Source organism: Corvus hawaiiensis, chromosome 12, assembly GCF_020740725.1.
Source record: "Corvus hawaiiensis isolate bCorHaw1 chromosome 12, bCorHaw1.pri.cur, whole genome shotgun sequence".
Lineage (NCBI taxonomy): Eukaryota > Metazoa > Chordata > Aves > Passeriformes > Corvidae > Corvus > Corvus hawaiiensis.
In genome coordinates, this window is record NC_063224.1 from 8,359,676 (window position 1) to 8,376,335 (window position 16,660).

The 16,660-nt window shown below is 46.2% G+C and overlaps 1 protein-coding gene across 1 annotated transcript in view; it reads right to left on the reverse strand.

Moving 5' to 3' along the window:
• The window catches only part of CFDP1 (craniofacial development protein 1), a 62,167-nt gene that overhangs the window by 27,898 nt on the left and 17,609 nt on the right, over nucleotides 1-16,660 (reverse strand). The gene's annotated exons all lie outside the window — the stretch shown is intronic.

The following is a 16,660-nucleotide window of genomic DNA, read 5'->3' on the forward strand; positions in this document are numbered from 1 at the left end:
CTGGACTCACCTCTTCAGGCTGCTCACAGTATCAATTTGATCATTACAACTCCATGAGGGGCAGGGACCCAATTCTTGCTACCTCTTTCCCCTCTCCCTGTCCTTCAAAGGAAAGAGACACTGCTATCAGTCAGCTAAGAGCAGTGTTTTCATCAGCAGATGTTCTCCTTGAGCATCTTGTCATCACAGTTTGTGCTCTTAAATCTTTCTGAATTTACAAGATGCTGCTGAAAGCTGGTGGTCAAGAGCTCGCACAGCAAAATCGAGCCCAGCGTGGCCACTTTGTTAAGTAGTTTGATTGTACATGGAAAAAGGTATAAAAGCCCTGCACAGGGCATAAACAAGCTGGCTGTACATAATGGACATTGTTAGGTGTCTGAATAGGTCACTGACTCAAAGGAAAGTTCAGCTCCACAATGCAGGTCTTGAGCTCTGAATACAAGTAGAAAGCATCCCTGTGCACTCACACCCCATGCATTCAGCGCAGCTGGATCTTTTTGTATTTCTCACTGTCCGTTTCCTCCTGAATTTCCCTAGTTTCCTTCCATTCGTATTATGAGCCTTTGTTCTTTCTCTGCCCTCTTCCTCCTTCTATTTTGAAGTGTACAGATGGAGTCTAAGGGTAGGGAAGCAAGCAGAGTCACAGCATACTAGAAAAACAACTTTCGCAGCTTAGTAAAAATAGGATAAACCAACTCTAGCACTGTATGGAAGCAGTGACCCCTGTTGCAAGAGACAGAACCCTGCCAAACTGCAGCTACAAAACTTTTGTTTGTTAAGAAGTTAAAAATAGGGTCCTTCCTAGAATTAATTTCATCCTAGCATTTGTTAGTTGTTCAACCCTTGCACATGAGGCTTTGCACCAGGACACTCATCATCCATCATGGTGGATGGACATGTAGTGATAGGACAAGGGAAAATGGCTCTAAACTGAAAGAAAGGAGGTTTAGATTAGTCCCAAAGAAGAAATCTCTCACTGTAAGGGTGGAAAGGCATTGGCACAGCTTGCCTTGAGAAATTGTGAATGTCCTATCTCTGAAAGTGTTCAAGGCCAGGTTGGATGGGGCATGGAGGAACCTGGGCTAGTGGAAGAAGGGGGGTGGCAGGGGGGTGGAATGAGATGATCCTTTTAAGATCCCTTCCAACTCAAACCATTCTAGGATTCTAAGAATGTTCTTCTTCCCATCAACAGGTCTTGAAGCATGACAAGCATTTGTGCAGTACAGTTCAACTTTGAATATGGCTTAATTGAGACATCCTGAGCAACAAATCCGAGTGTTCCTACAGTCTCCCAGCACAGGAGGAAGGTATTTGCACAGTGACAGCCTGGGTTTGGGTCTGACACCAACGGGCCTCTCCTTTGGACTCAGACAAGTCACAGATTGCCCACGAACAAGATGAATTCAGTGAGAGGCACCTGCTGTGAAGAACAAACCCAGAAGCGGGGTCACTGATGTACAGCTGAGAGGTAAAAGCTGAGAAAGGTTCTCACCTCTAAGGACAGAGCCAGGAAAGTGCTGAAAATACCTACAGAAGTTGTCTAGTTGTTACCAGTATCACTTTGTTCCAGGTTTCACAATTAGGAGCACCCCCCATTGAGATCCAAGACACCCTGTGATCTCAGGGGCTGTTCTGGGACCAGGATATGTCCTGCCCCAACAGAGCAATGCAGACAAGCTTCATATGCTTTCTACAAGTTTTCTACAGCCTTTCCTTCCAAATATTTTTCAAAGACAACCTGCATGCATTAAAACCATCATCAGGACTTCTGCAGCACTTGAGACTAGCAGAGCTGTCAGCTCTTTCAGGGATAATAATCACCTGTCAAAAATGCAGATCAGACTGGAGAAGAAATAAGGGTTAAAAGGAAAAGCATCAATAAGTACCTTGAGCTGGAGTCAAGGCAATCAAGAGACTGAATGCAGCTGCTTTGGTAAGTATCTTTTAATTCAACATGTTCCTCCTCTAGTGCAGGGGCCTTAGGGTGACTCCACAGTAGTTTTGTGCCTGTGGCTTTAAATTTGCTAATAAGTAGTCTATGCACTCATGCACATGATGGATGTGGGGGAGGGAGAAAAGAGAAAGATTTTAGATTACAGCAAAACCAGCATTTGTCACTTGCTTTAGTTGGTGTGAGAGGCAGATTCCAGGCTCTTGGACTAAGGAAGAATATTTTCTGTTCCATTCCTAATGTGCTTGGCTGCCTTATGTCAAAACCTGTTTTAAATCTATTAATGAAATTAGGCTGAGTCTACATAACTTCTTAATACTCCAGTGGAAAAAGGGCACTTTGGGCATATTTCCGAGAACAACAGGCATCCAAAATTCCCACCACTGTCACATGAAGCACCGCTCTCTGGCCAGCTTCCTCCTCAAACTGCACTTTCTCCCTGGAACATCACCCAAGTTGTTACTGGTTGCTTTATGGAGAACACAAGAACTTGATGAGATTTGCTTTTCTCTTTGTAGTGGCACCTCAGTACCGGCTCCTCCAGCATTGCTGCCATGTTGGCATTCAGGTTCATACGCAGTGGTGAGATCCCACTCAGACACATGGATCAGGTTTTGACACCCATCTGCTCTGAGGTCACAAGTGGATCTGCTCCAGCTAGTAAGGGTAATGGGAATGACAAGGAAGTCTTTTTGCTCCTGTGCTGCCCTGTGCCTGCTCTAAAGAGACCCACCCAGCACCACAACCATGCCCCCTCTCCTCAAGAGAGGATGAGCTGAAAGCCTTCAAGGACAGGAGCCACTGTTGGTAGAGATATGGTCTGTGCCTAGGAGAGAGCCTTTCTCCAGAGATCTGGAGAAGAGATGCCAAATGCTTCTTACAGAAAAATGAGAATTATTCCAGCACGTGAAAAGAAAGTCCTCTCCTCCAGAGTGTTAAGGCACTAGTAGATTACATTTTTTAAAAAACTAAGTTAAAGGACACAGCAACAGTTAATAAAATGGGCAGCAGTATTTTTTGGCAGAAGTAATTTAAGGCTAACCTCCTGTTCCATGAACAGTGGCAGCCTAAATGGGAAGGATCGCTGAGTCAGCTTTTGCTTTGGACTTTACAATGTGCTCTATGTTTTCCAGCAGGCTCTAATCTACTAGGGAAAGCTGAAGTGGGGGGAAGAGGGCAAACATAAGAGGTTTGAAGAAATGTGGAAAGAAATATATGGAATTCAAGTCTCTGTTTAATTAAAAAGCTGAAGAAAATGGTATCATTATGTCTCCGAATGAGTTCTGACTGCAAAGACCACAGGCACCAGCAGCTGCATGTATGTGACTCCAGAGATGCTGCGCTGGTACACGAACTATTTATTCTTGCAACTCTATGCAACAGCACATGATAATCCTAATAACCTAATATTAGGTTATCCTAATAGTAACCTTAACACACATACACACAGAACAGCTTTTAAAATAGGAGATAGTGCAAGTAAGCTGTTGTCCAAAGGGCCTGGTTTATCCAGGACCTTGCCTCTACCACTGCCCTAGAGCACACACCTAAGAGAAGAAAGTATAAAATGGTCCTTCCTTGGTCCATGTTTCCTGCCTTGAGAAAACAAGCTCTTTTTGGAAAGATTAAGTTCTTTAACTAAGAATGAAGTTCCTTCACAATTTAAATCTATCCATGTCTTCCATGACACTGGCTCCAGCACTCAGCTGTTGCAGGGCTGTTTCAGCATGTGATGCTGGCAGTCAGGCTAGTTTCAGCTAAGTGCACTGAAATAGCTCAGCAAAAAGATCCAACAACCATGGATGTGAGAGAAATAGGGGAACACAACAGCCAGTGGCCAGATCATCTGGCTGACGCGGCAGGAGCCTAAGCCTGAAAGAAGTGTCATGCAAAGGACCACGCTGTTAACAGTATCTTTTGCAAGTAGCCATGAAAAGCTTTTATATTTAAATAAAGGACTTGGCAGAGAAAAATCGCTTCCTCTCATTTACTCTCTCCACATTGAGTGAAACTTCAATTGAATTAAGAGACTGGGTTGCTATTCCCCTCCCTGTCCCCTGTAGCCTCTCAGTGGTGTTTGCTTTTTACATGAAGATAGTTATCCTAAATTTTTATAAGCTTGCTTTTCCTTTACCAACTAACCATGCTGAGGTACTCAAACTCTACAGGGCAGAGTGTACACAACTGCCATGCACACTAACTCACGACAGTGTGCTCCCAGGATGCTCCCTGATGCATCAGGTGCTGAGATCCCTCTGGCACAGTACAAAAGGGGAGTCCCCTCCTGCACAGCCCTACCTTGCCCAGAGGAGTCCCAGTTGTGCTGGGATGCTCTCTGCTACCCCTCATCAACAGCTATCCCTTTGTTTTGAAGGTTTCTTGTAGCAAGAGCTACATTCTATATTGGAACAGCCTGCAAAAATTAAATAAGGAGTTACTACTAGTTATGTTGTAGACAATACTTATTACAACCAGTTAATGTGAAAGCCAGAAAATATCCTACAGCCAGCTCCCCACCTTCACAGCAGCAGGGGAGGGAGCAGGGCTGCAGTGCCCAAAGTGTCAGACCTCTGCTCACTGCTGTGCAGCCAGCCTGGGAGCCTCAACAGGCACTGCCCAGCAAATCCCACTCAGAGAGAGCTGATTAGACCACGCACAGGAAAGCACAAAGCCAGCTCAGATCTGAAAGCAGCACAGATCATCCTGCACAAAGCTACGCTTTGGTAGCAAGCCCTCTGAGAACCGGCAGGTACACTCTGTGTGGAGCCAGCTCAGGAGTCCCCAGGCCTCTTACAATTTATTCACAAGCTGTGATGGGGAAGAGGCAACTGCACACGCCGGGACCCCAGTGTGTCTGCCTGTGTATTAGCTCCACACATGGCTCAAAGTCCTAAAGGGAGTGAAGGGATGAAAACAACACTTATTTTAAAAAGTTTCTCAGCCCTCAGCATGCCTTCTGGATGAGTGTTCAACTTGATTAGCTGATGAAGAACCACACAGCAGAAGTACTTGATACTCTCTGAACTGAAGCTCTAGAGATGATGACAACCTACCACATCCAACTCAGCAAGCCTTGAGCATTTCCCAGGAACAGGGTCTTCACCTCTTCCTCCACAGCAATCAATCCATAGGCGCCTAGGTTTCTGGGCAGCTGCTTTCTTTTTAGTTACATCACAAATCAAAGTAAATAAAAAAACTGTCAGGGGCCTCTTCCAAAGATTCAGCCTGAATCTCTCCCATTTTCAGCCCCACAGCCTGTGGGCCCAAGCAGACCCCATCCGTTATTTCTCCATCTGAAGCATATTATCACTTTGCAAAGCTCTTTCTTTTATTTTGCAGACCACTGAATTCCCCACGGCATTCAGTATAATCTCTGAGTTAATGCTTCAAGGCTCCCAGATTGTCACAGCAACAGCCTCGTTATATTGGTATCAATATTTAAAACCAAGAGGCCTCTTCCTCCCACATAATCTGCATTTCCAGGTTTATCACAAACAGTAAAAAATTCATGCATGTATGTTTGGCTCAAGGTGCACATAAGAAAGCAGATTCACTCATGCATCAGCCAGACAGCTGACATCCCTCCTGACATTTATCTCCATGGATGAGGAAAGATGAATCACCCACAGCTATACAGCTCAGGAGTTTGCCCTTGGTCAAACCAGTAAATGACATAAATCAGCCACTGTGCATCCTCAAATTCAGAGACAGGCACCTAGAGAGACCTGGAGAGCAAGAGGGGCAGCAGCAATCTCTTCCACATGAAACAGGCATAAACACAACCACGTCCTAGTGACACCTAAATAAAACCCACAAAAGCAGAGCTCAAGAAATTTGCTGTATTCTGGGAAGTTCTGGCATATTTGTAACTGTTTCAAATTATTTGTTCAACAATTAGTTGCCACTGTTAATTAAGCTCAAAGAAAGGGAGGATTATTCAATTTTTGAGGTCTTATACTCAAAATTAGATACAATTTTTTACCAGAGAGGCCAGACAAAGGCCACTGCTTTGGCACAGGGGTGGCTGGGGAGAAGTGTGCCATGCAGGAGCTGAGGCAGATGAACTCTTGAGCATTTCTGGCCTTCAGCTCTAGCAGCCAGGCAGTAGACTAAGGAGCTAGTTTGCAGGCCTGCCATGTTAGGTGTGCCCAGGTTCAGAGAGGGTTTTGGAGTTTTTGTCTTTTTTTTTGGTCTTATTGGAAACCTTTTTTTCATGCACAATCAGACTTTTAACCTAAAAGCAGCAGTATTTAGCCCAGCAGTCACAAAGGCAACATGGGAAGCAAGTGCTACAAGAAGGGCAATCCAGAACCTCAGGGCCAGCCTCAGATCTGGGAAATTGCATCTGTCAGTCTTCCCAGACAACCTCAGGCACACCAGCCTGTGGGTGCCTTCACTTCTCCATTTAACAGCCAGGATGAATGAAGACAATAACCACAGCACAGTGATAAGGACCAGGCAAAGGGCATTTCCAGGGGGTACATTAACAGGACAGTTGATCCCAAACATTTTCACCCATTCCAAATCACCAGGTTTTGGTACCTTCAGCACACATCACAAGCCCACTGGTTCTGGCTCAAATTGCCTAGAAAATGGTGCTAAAGCCTGGAGTCCCTCCTGCAAAGCACAGCTCCTGACAAAGAAAGAATACTGAAGGTTTGCATTTTCTCATTGTTACTCAAAAAAAATAGCAGCAGCAAGAGGCCAGGGTGGGCTCATAAAGGCGCTGTGTTCCAACACAGCTGTACATGCTGCCCAAAGCTGCTTCAGGCTGAGATGTTTGTGATGGTTTAGTCTGCCAGTGTGGACAAAACCAGATGGCACTCAAAGCCTTCCTTTTATTTCAAGAACAGATCTGACTCCAAATAATCTAGTGTGACACCTGCCACTGAGTCACATGCTTGTTAAAGACTACTTCAGTAGCTAAGGACAAAGCAGCACAAATACCTGCTGACCTGGCACAACATGAGCAGGGCAGGATGTGGAGCAGGAAGGTATCAAAGCTAACCAGAGGATCCCTGTGCCATGCAGAGACAGGAAAGCACTTCTTGTAACAGCAATGCTACCTAATTCCCATCCAGCCTGCCTAGTGCTAAAGAAAGGAGGCAGCAGGAAACTTTTTTTCCAGGAGACATTTGTTTGTAACAAAGGAAGTAGAAGACAGACAGTGTAGTGTCCCTCTGCAGATATGACCAACAACCTCTCACTAATATTCACCAATAAACTTTTATTTCCAAAGGCTTTGAGAAAAGTCAGGATGAAAAACCCCTCCCCATTTGTTTGAGGGCAGGTATTCTATCCCCATAAAAATCCAAACCCTGCCCTGCAATCACAACACTGACCAGGGGAAAAGTTGCTAAGTACCCTGACTGTCCCACAGGACCTGTAAAGCTGCCACTATACTACTCCTTCAAAAGATTCTTAAGCATCCTTGTTAAACACAACAGCCATGAAGCCATGAAGTGAGGATGGAGACAGCTATCCTGTACAGTCTTCAAAGTCAGCTCAAAGCACATGACCTGTTTTGTGCTGATCTGCTTGCAGAGGCCATGTAATTCTTGAGAAGTGTTTTTATTTCTAAAATAAATGCTACACACTCTTCTTTGACTTAGGGAAGTAGAAGTAAGTCCCTCCCAATGCAAATAGCCAATCAGTGCTGGCGAGGCTCAAAAATGCACGCGTGTGAGTGGGAAAGGAAACGGAGAGCCTTTCCAGCTTTCCAAAGGGTTATTGCAAACAGCAGGGAGGGAGAAGGGATTTCACACATTAGGAAAAACACCACGATGGTGCTTGTCCTTAAAGCAGACGCTACACAGAAGGCCCTGGGTTGCACTGGCTGTTTAGCACTTCTCTAATACCAAACATTAGAAAGAACCCCTTGTCACAGGGTGCACGTTGCAGCACTCAGTGTGCAGAGTGCTGTACAAACCACTGCTGAACCACCTTCATATTTTTCTGGCCTAAACAACTTTGCTGTGCATCATCCAGAACCTACGGCAAAGCCAAGGACATCCCCGCATTCCAGTCTCCAGAGAGTTAGAGATATCTCATATACCAGCTGCTTCCTCAGCCTCCCTGCAATGGGAAATATGCAGGTCACAGATGAAGAGACAGACATGCTGCATCCCAGTCACAGTATAAGGAAACGACCATGCTGGAAAATGATTCTTTCAGTGTTCTCCCAAAAAAGTTTAATAATCTCATCTTTCACACGCTTACACCTCTGCTGGGTTTTTGCAGAGTTTCCCTGTGCAAGCCATACTGGCAGGGACACAGCTCCAGAGGAGTCAGGAAGGTTATCCTGCCTCTAGCAGAGGAGTGGGGGTGGGAGGAGATGAAGCCCAAGCCGGCTGAATTCCCACAGGCTTTGCATTATGAAAGCCATGAGCAGCAATCAGCCAGCTTTCACGGGTTCTCTTTAACCCCCTCCTTGCTGCTAAACAAGCATCTGAACTGACCTCTGAATAGCAAACACATTCTGGTGACACACAGCATACACATACTCAACCTCAAGGCAAAGCAGGCAAGCATCTAAAAAACAGACATTTGCTTTCTTTCAGTATTTTCCAAGAGGTGCAAGTTTCCTCTTAGTTGCATTCATGGGTGCTGCAACCAGACCTGCTCTCAAGCCTGCAGCTTAAGGGGAAAAAAAAAAGTGTTACAATCCAACCCTGCACATGCCCAGGACTTGTTACTCCAAGAAATGCCATCATTGTTCTCCAGCCAGGCAGTTGGGTGATGAACAGGCGTCACTATTGTCCACTGGCTGCCTGGAGGCTTTTAGTAACAGCACTGAAGTATGAGCTCTTGAAAGGGTATCAAAGCTTTTGCACAAGGTCAGATCAGACTCATATATATCCTCTATTATTTGCTGATAATCGTAGAATCCCAGAATGGTTTGGGTTGGAAGGGATCTTAAAAGGATCATCTCATTCCACCCCCCTGCCATGGGCAGGGACACCTTCCACTAGACCAGGTTGCTCCAAGCCCCATCCAACCCGGCCATGAACACTCCCAGGGATGGGGCAGCCACAGCTTCTCTGGGCAGCCAGTGCCAAGGCCTCACCACCCTCATGGGCAAGAATCAATAGTAGATGCTATGAGAAGAGATGGCATAAAATACATCTTCCCCTGGGATTCCCAGAAAAAAGGACTGGTCTCCAACAGAAATGTCAAATAAATCTGTTCCCTCCCCTCTCTGCCTCAGCGGCTACAAGAGCATGTCACACATGTCCTTGCACACCCGGAGGGACATCTGCTGCCAACACAGCACTGGTTATCTGCCTCTGCAGAGGGTCCCTCTGTACAGCAACTGCCTCAAGGACCACGCGTGCTCTGAAAAGCACAACGGCAAGGGCTCCGGGGCAAAGACGACTGGGCTGTAACCCAACACATTAGTAAGGCTTTGAAACTCCTTGGATAGGGAAACAAAGTACTCCATGGCTTGGCAGACTGGATTAGAGCACCCTGGAGAGCCTGAGACAGACTGGAGCTTGTTTAAGGTGCCCTTTCAGCTCAGACTGTGTACCAGTTCACTTGAGGCTCAGAGTTTCTGCAGGAATAAGAGCAGTGCAAAAAATGGGGGGCTCTGCCACCCCCACACCAGGACAGCAACAGCTGAAGTGAATCCCAGCCATCCTAACCATCCTCATGGCAGAGGAAATCCCCATGGGCCAGGCAGACACTTGCTCAGCCTCTGCTGGTCTTTTTCTGGAATCAAACAAAAGAGCAGTGGCAGAGACTGGTGCCAGCTGAGGAGGTTGCAGCTCTGAAGAGAGACCAAGCACCCTTCAAGAGTTCAGAGTCACACCAACACCTCCTTTCAGGCAGGAAGGGAGAAAGCTGGCATTTTAGTTGGTAACCAACCCTAATTGCTTGACTTCACATCTTGATATCAATCCAGCCAGCCTGAGCATGCTCGTTTTCTACTCACAGTCCTGCACAAGGCTGACAACATAGCACGCAGATCAAAGTTTTGGCTAACAAATGTGCTGGAAAATACTGGTGTGCTGATTTTCCATGAATGAGGCCACTAGTATGAGATTTTCCATGAATGAAGCCACTACTGTGTGAAAAGCCTGGGGCAATAGGACTGCCTGAGAGCAGGGAGCATCACTCTACTCTGACTGCCACTCCAGCCTTACTTACTTGGTTCATATTTCATGAAGAATGATTCAGCTGAACTTGCTCCTTGACATGAGAAAAAGGGAGGAACACAAGTGTGGGAAAGCAAGAGGATGTAACATAAGCATCTGGTATGGGGGAGACACTCAAGGGACATGGTACAGCTCAGTTAATATGCAAAGAAGCACTATAAAAGCAAAATAAAACTGAATTGGAAACAAATCTTCTTGGTAGACACACCCCCAAGGCATGGCACAGCTGGGAACAGGAGCTCTTAGCATCCACCTTCAATCCTAGGCTTTATCCATAAAGCAAGGCTGCCCTTCTCACCTCTCACTCCAACCAGAGCAAGTCCAACATGGGAAGATCCTAGGGCTTCCCTTCACAACTTTGCAAGGGGTCTGGAATAAAAATACAGCTGGCTTCATTCCCCATTAGCAGTTAATTTCCTCAATCATTTTCACAGAGGGAGAAAGAGAAATGCTCACGATCCAAGAGATGAAAGCATATGAAAATAAGCCTCATAAAACCTGTACTGCCCTAAGGGAAAACTGCCCCACAACTTTCATTGGGGAATTATCAAAGGCCTCAGACTAGTGGGGGGTTGTTTTTATTTTATAAGACAGATGCTTTAGAGAAGTAAGTCCTCAAATAGCTGAGATTCCATTCTGCTGAACCTCCAACTAGACTAGAAAAAGAAACAGCTGATCCCACTTAGTCCAGCCCAGGGATCCAGCTTAGCCACATCAAGACAGAGGACTGGAGTAAGGCATGGAGCTGTATAGGCACTGCTAAACTTCTTTCCAATAAGATGCCATTGGCCCAAAGAAAGGCAACCACACGCGTGGTAGCACGGCCACAGGAAAGCACAGCACGGAGCTAAAGAATCTCATTCATTTCTGTTGCAAAACAGAGGCTGGGGTAGGAGGCATTGACTCATTTGGCCTGAGAAAAAGAAAGAACTGCTCCTGAGAGACTAGTTTAAAACAAGGATGTTAAGTGCATGTTTTGCTTTGAGTCTGGGAGAGCGAGTATGAAACTTCCCACACTCAGAGCTCTGTTTCTTATCAAAATAGGTTTAACATAAGCTCAAAAGAAAGAACTTTTTAGAAAAGGGGCAAAGTCCAAAAATGGCAGAGCTCACCCACCCATAGCTAAGGCTCAGAGGTGACTGCAGCCCTGGATAAGCTGCAGTCAGGTCCCTAGCACAGGATCCAGTGGCAGTGTGGCCATGGCTCACAGCTCAGACAGCCAGACTCGGCTCCTCAGCCAGGCTGTGCAAGCCCTGCGGGTGCCCTCGGTGCTGCCAACGTGCACTGGCCGAGATGGACACCCTCAGTGCTGCGGGCTCTCATTTCATTTGGCACTGACTTCAAGAGGGAAGGCAGATGCTCAGAGGATGAGGTGTTTCACATGATTTACAACTGTGCAGCAATCAGCATCTTACGTACTATGGCTGATGAAAACACTTCAACACTGACCAGATCACTTTTCCCAAAAACAAACTTCCCCTTCCTGACACATACAAACACCTTTCCACACTCATCCCTACAGAGGAATTAATTTCAGTTCCACTAGCAAATAAAACCAAGATATTCCAAAAAGTCACATAACCTTGTTACCACATTGACTCAAGGAGTGGATACATGTAAAACAGAAGACAGGCACTAACAATGAATAATTAAAGATAATAACAACATGGGATCTAAGACCCGAAGAGAAATTATTCCCTTGGAACAGCTATTGCCACATTTAATCTTTCACAACCAAACCATATGAATAGGAAACAAGTAAAACTAGCTCTAGGGCACAGAGTATTATTGCCCTTAGCTGGTTCATCGTGTTCACAGAAAAGTATGTCGTGTGCTACTACACCCAGACGTTTGGCTGTGGTGCAAGGGGCTGGATCTCTCCGTCCGGGAGAACAGCACTCTCTGGAGCACAGTAAGGGAAGAGCAAGAGAAAGATGGGAAGCTTTGAATTCACTAGGAAGAGCAGAACTATTCAAGGGCTTAAGAGACTACTGAAAAAAACCCCACCTCCAGCTCCCCCAAACGTCTTGATTACCTGCTTTATTGGCATTCTAACTCATCCTGTACAAGAATAATGTCCAAGAGTTTTAGCTAAATAATTGTTTGCAGTTGATGCTGAGCTGAAGACTGTAAATTCCTGCTTTCTGAGGAATAAAAGCCCATGGGTTTGCTATGAAATGAAATTGCTCCCTGGAGGCATGCATGTACTGCAGCACTTGCTCTGGATCATCTGAAGATTCCAGAAACTGAGAGCCTGTGCCTGTCTCACCAGTGTCCACATATGATCTCAAGTAACTAGTTTTGGTCATGATAGCAAAGTGATCCAGCCAACTCATGCAGAAAGAGCATCTTTTGCAAGAAAAAGCTTTGGACGTTAAGTAGTTCCTAGGAGGGGCCAGACTGGAGTGGTAGGTTGGCTTAGAAATTACAGTAACATGTCAGGATGCTGCAAACAGGCACCAGGTTCTCCCACCATGCTTTTCACACCATTTAATAGTCAGTCCATGCGAACTGCTCTGCTGTAGGCTCTGGGAGGAAGGCATCCATCATGAACAGGCTAGAGTTTATCTGGCTTTCTTTGTTCAGGGCAACTATGTGTCTCAGGGTCAGAACTTTCCTGCAGTGCTTTTTCCTGCTGAGTCTTGTACTGAGGTCCAAACCCTTGCAGTCCCAATGCAGCCTGGGGGTCGGCAAGCACAGCACCTCCTGAACTCTGTGGGAGCAGTGCCTGCTTGCTTCAAAGGCAAATTGTACCCCTGTGTTTATACCAGCCTACAAGGCATGAAAAGGCCTAGGAGGTCACACATCCACCACTGTAATTTCAGGCAGGATCAAACAGAAAAGCAACAGCTGGGCTGAGTGAGCAAGTCCACATTTAATTACAAATGGTTTCAGTAATAAGCAAAAGCAAGAACAAAGCCAGTGAAAAACCTCTCTTTTTCTTCCTGGCTCCTGTTCAGGCTGTGTAGAAACAGCTGCCTAGAGGAGAATCTCAAATAAGATCCACCAACTAAATTTTTTCCATTGTCAGGACCGCTACAGCAGCACTGTTCCCCGTGCAATGCCGCCGTGCTTTGACAAGCACCAAGGACCGACAGGCAGATCGCAGCTGCTCTCACTGCAGGCCTGGGTCAGTGCAGGGCTTTCCCAGCCTGGAGCTCAACCCCCTGTCGTGTCTCACAAGTACAAGCACAGAACCATTTTGCAGTAAGCTGCTTGGAGGATTTCATTTGCTTTAACATCCTCTGAATATGAAATGCTGGTTGTACAATGGGATTACTAGCGCAGAGATGATGGGCCCTGCTCACAGGTCCCGCTTGGCCTGGTGACAGAGCAAAAAACATCTCTTGGAGTACCAGAATGACCACTGATCCCTCCATCAGGTCATGCATTTCATTTACAGCCAGGAGCTCCTCTTTCCCCAAAAGGTCCTGAAGCAGTGGTTAAAGATAAGAAATGAGCCCTAAAACACACGGACAAGAAGGCTTAGCCGGGATGGCTAAGGCTTTTTGGATGCTGGGGGCCTTCCACTCATTTATTGGGGCAGTAAGTGAGAAGGGATCAGTGGGACCCTCACCATATCTGATACCTCTGACAGCATCAGCAAGAGCCTAACAGAACCCAAGAGCACAACAGAAACAACTGGAACAGAGTATCACAACCCCAAACCACTCCAACAAACTGGTATCTGCTGCTGACAGAACACTGCCTAGCTGTGTGTCACTGGGGGACACGATGGGAATAATGTGAAGGCTGGGAAGCCATCACATCCCTGGGAACCAAGGGCTTATGACCTTTCTAGCAAAGCCTGCTGAGAGAACTGGGTGGGTTGTTTTGTACTCCTGGCTTTAATTACAGCCAAGTGTTTAAGTCATTCTCCTCCAACCACCCCCATGTCCCTCACAAGCACAAATCTAGCTTTTTATAGCACATCCGGTATGGATGTAAAACACATTCAGGAAATGCACTTTCAGCCCCAAACATCCCCTCCCCTGGACCAGTTAGTTTGCAAGGGTTTGTAACATGGAGACGTGGAGCCGGATGTTTGGTTTTGTGCCCATTGCTTTTCTGGATTACTTCTGTCTGTTTAGAGAAGGGAAATTAAATAAATGCAGGGTAGGCTGGCTGCATTCAGAAATAATACATGCTGCTTGCAAGGTGAAGAAAGAAAAGCCAGATGGAGAGGCCACTCTTAGTTGCTCAAATTCCCTGCACAGAGGGCAAGGCTTTTTTTTTTTTTTTAAATAGCTGACAAAGCTCCTGGGGGCTGACAATGGCTTACAGCACAGTGGGTGTCCATAGGCACAGCTAGAATCCCAAAATCACATTTTTCACTGCCTTGTGGCAATAGACTGGAGCTCTCCCATAATGCAAAAGGGAAAAATGTACCCTCTCCCCAAAAACTTCTATTTTAAGTAGAGAAAAGGTACCTGCAAAGAACTGTCAGGCTATGCCAGGCTCTGTCAGTCCCCAAGCACTGCTCTGGCATGTCCCCAAGGCTTGTGGCTTTTTGCTCCAGAGCAGCAGGGTCTGGACAGCTTGGCTCAAGTCTAAAATCTGATCTTTGTAATTTGCTTAACATAAGGGGCTTGCCTCTGGCTTTAAGGAATACCACAAGCCTGCTAGTAATTTTCTCACCTGAAAATGCCCTGGCTGGCTTCCCAGCTGGAAGTATCTTCCTAAGCCCAAAGGCAAGCATGTTTTCTGGCAGTCTCAGGGATCAGTCTCGGATACTAGTCCAAGACTCCCTGGAGCACTCTCAGAGCAGAGGGCCCATGCTGGCCAGATTGCCCCAGAGAACCTCCTACTAAAGCCTCAAAAGAACTGGGCTGTTCCACACATCTACCCAAACACCACTGCTGTTCCTCTGCCATAGGATCCCTGTGCAAAGCCAGGATGCACTGTAGGAGGTTGTGAAAGGGAAGGCATTTGGGGCTGTGCTGGATCGGGGTTTGGTGTTCTCAAGAAAGGCAAGACATACAAGCCTTTTCCCCAGCCCTCTCCACAGCCAGGTCACCTCATGTCCTGGGCAAGCAACTGTCAGTAGGACATCACACATCAGCAAGCTGAAAGATGACCTAATTAAGCTGCTTCCAAAATAATCACACTGAAGGAAAGTTAAAGAAGTCCTTGAACTCATTATTTCTTATATTCATTTTTAGTCCATGTTTTTCCGTATTTGATGTGAATTCTTCAGTTATCTGCAACATTAACTCTAACTGGGCTCTGGCTATTACTCCTGAGCAATCTAAGCTCCAGAAAAGGCAACCATGCCCCTTGGTAATGCCCAGGTTGCACAGGCCCACTGGCCACCCAGCTCCTCCCCTGGGCCTGATCTCTGCAGAACTGGAAGGTGAATAGCCCCTGGAGCTTTCCCAGTGGGCTGCCAAACCTGCCTGCACTCAGAGCAGCAGGGCAACTGCTGGGGAAACTGGCAGGCAGGTTTGAAGACATGGGACCACCAGCAGTGTGCACGATGAGGAGCTGCCCCAGCTTCAGCTGCCACTCGAACAAACTCTGACCACCAAAACTGTACAAAGAATGCCAGCCCAACCCAAGGCAAGTTTTTCAGCACAAAACCCTGCACACACAACACTTAGGTTACAATTAATGAGCTCTGCAGGGACGAACCCTTGCGCAGGGTGAACAAGAGCATGAAGACTATGCTCATCTATGCCTTCATTCAGCTCAGAGAACAGCAGCTGTCAAGGGTCACGCACACACACACATACTATGCTTTCACCACCCTGAGCTAAGCACAAGCTATGCAACACTTAGCTGGAAAAATGAGTGACAATCCAGCTGCAGCAACTGAATAACAGCATATCTGGGAAAGGCAGCCTTAACTCACACTGGAGAATTGCTCTAAGCAGATGAGAAGGACAATGTATTTATTTGATGGGTATTGTTTCTATGTGATCAAATCATATGCAGCTTATGTCTTTCAAATATAAATGCAAACAACTGACTTAAATAAAATCATCACTGGAACACAGAAGCATCTCCTCTATTCCTAAGAAGCTGGTGATCTCCCAAGCTCATCAAGAGCCAGAGTGGCATGTCAGATGCACAGGGGACCCGACCTCCTTGTATCTTTTGACAAGCATTATGATAATCTCAGAATTAGGTGTTAGAGTTTGAACAGGAAGTGACAAATCCACATCAAAATGATATTAGAGAACATCAAAGAGGCAAAAACATCTCTCATTCAAATGCTCACCCAAAGGCTTCTTAGGAAGCCACAGCCCAGCCTGACATGGCTTTTTACAGCCCTGAGGAGCACCTGTCAAAGGAATGCAGGCAATCTCAGGCATGTTCCTTGGCTACCTGCAGTTTCATCAGGCTGCTCGAGACATTCAAACCACTGTTTCCTTACTAGGAGGAATGATTTATGAGGATTAAGAAATTTGAGCCTGAATCTATGAAGTGAGTCACTGGAACTCAAGGGTTCCTTCCCTCCAGCCCAAACCATCACACCTTCCAGGCCTAGTCTTGCTCCCACTGAAACCCTGCAGAAAACAAACACCCATTAAATACTTCAGAGCCTGTACTA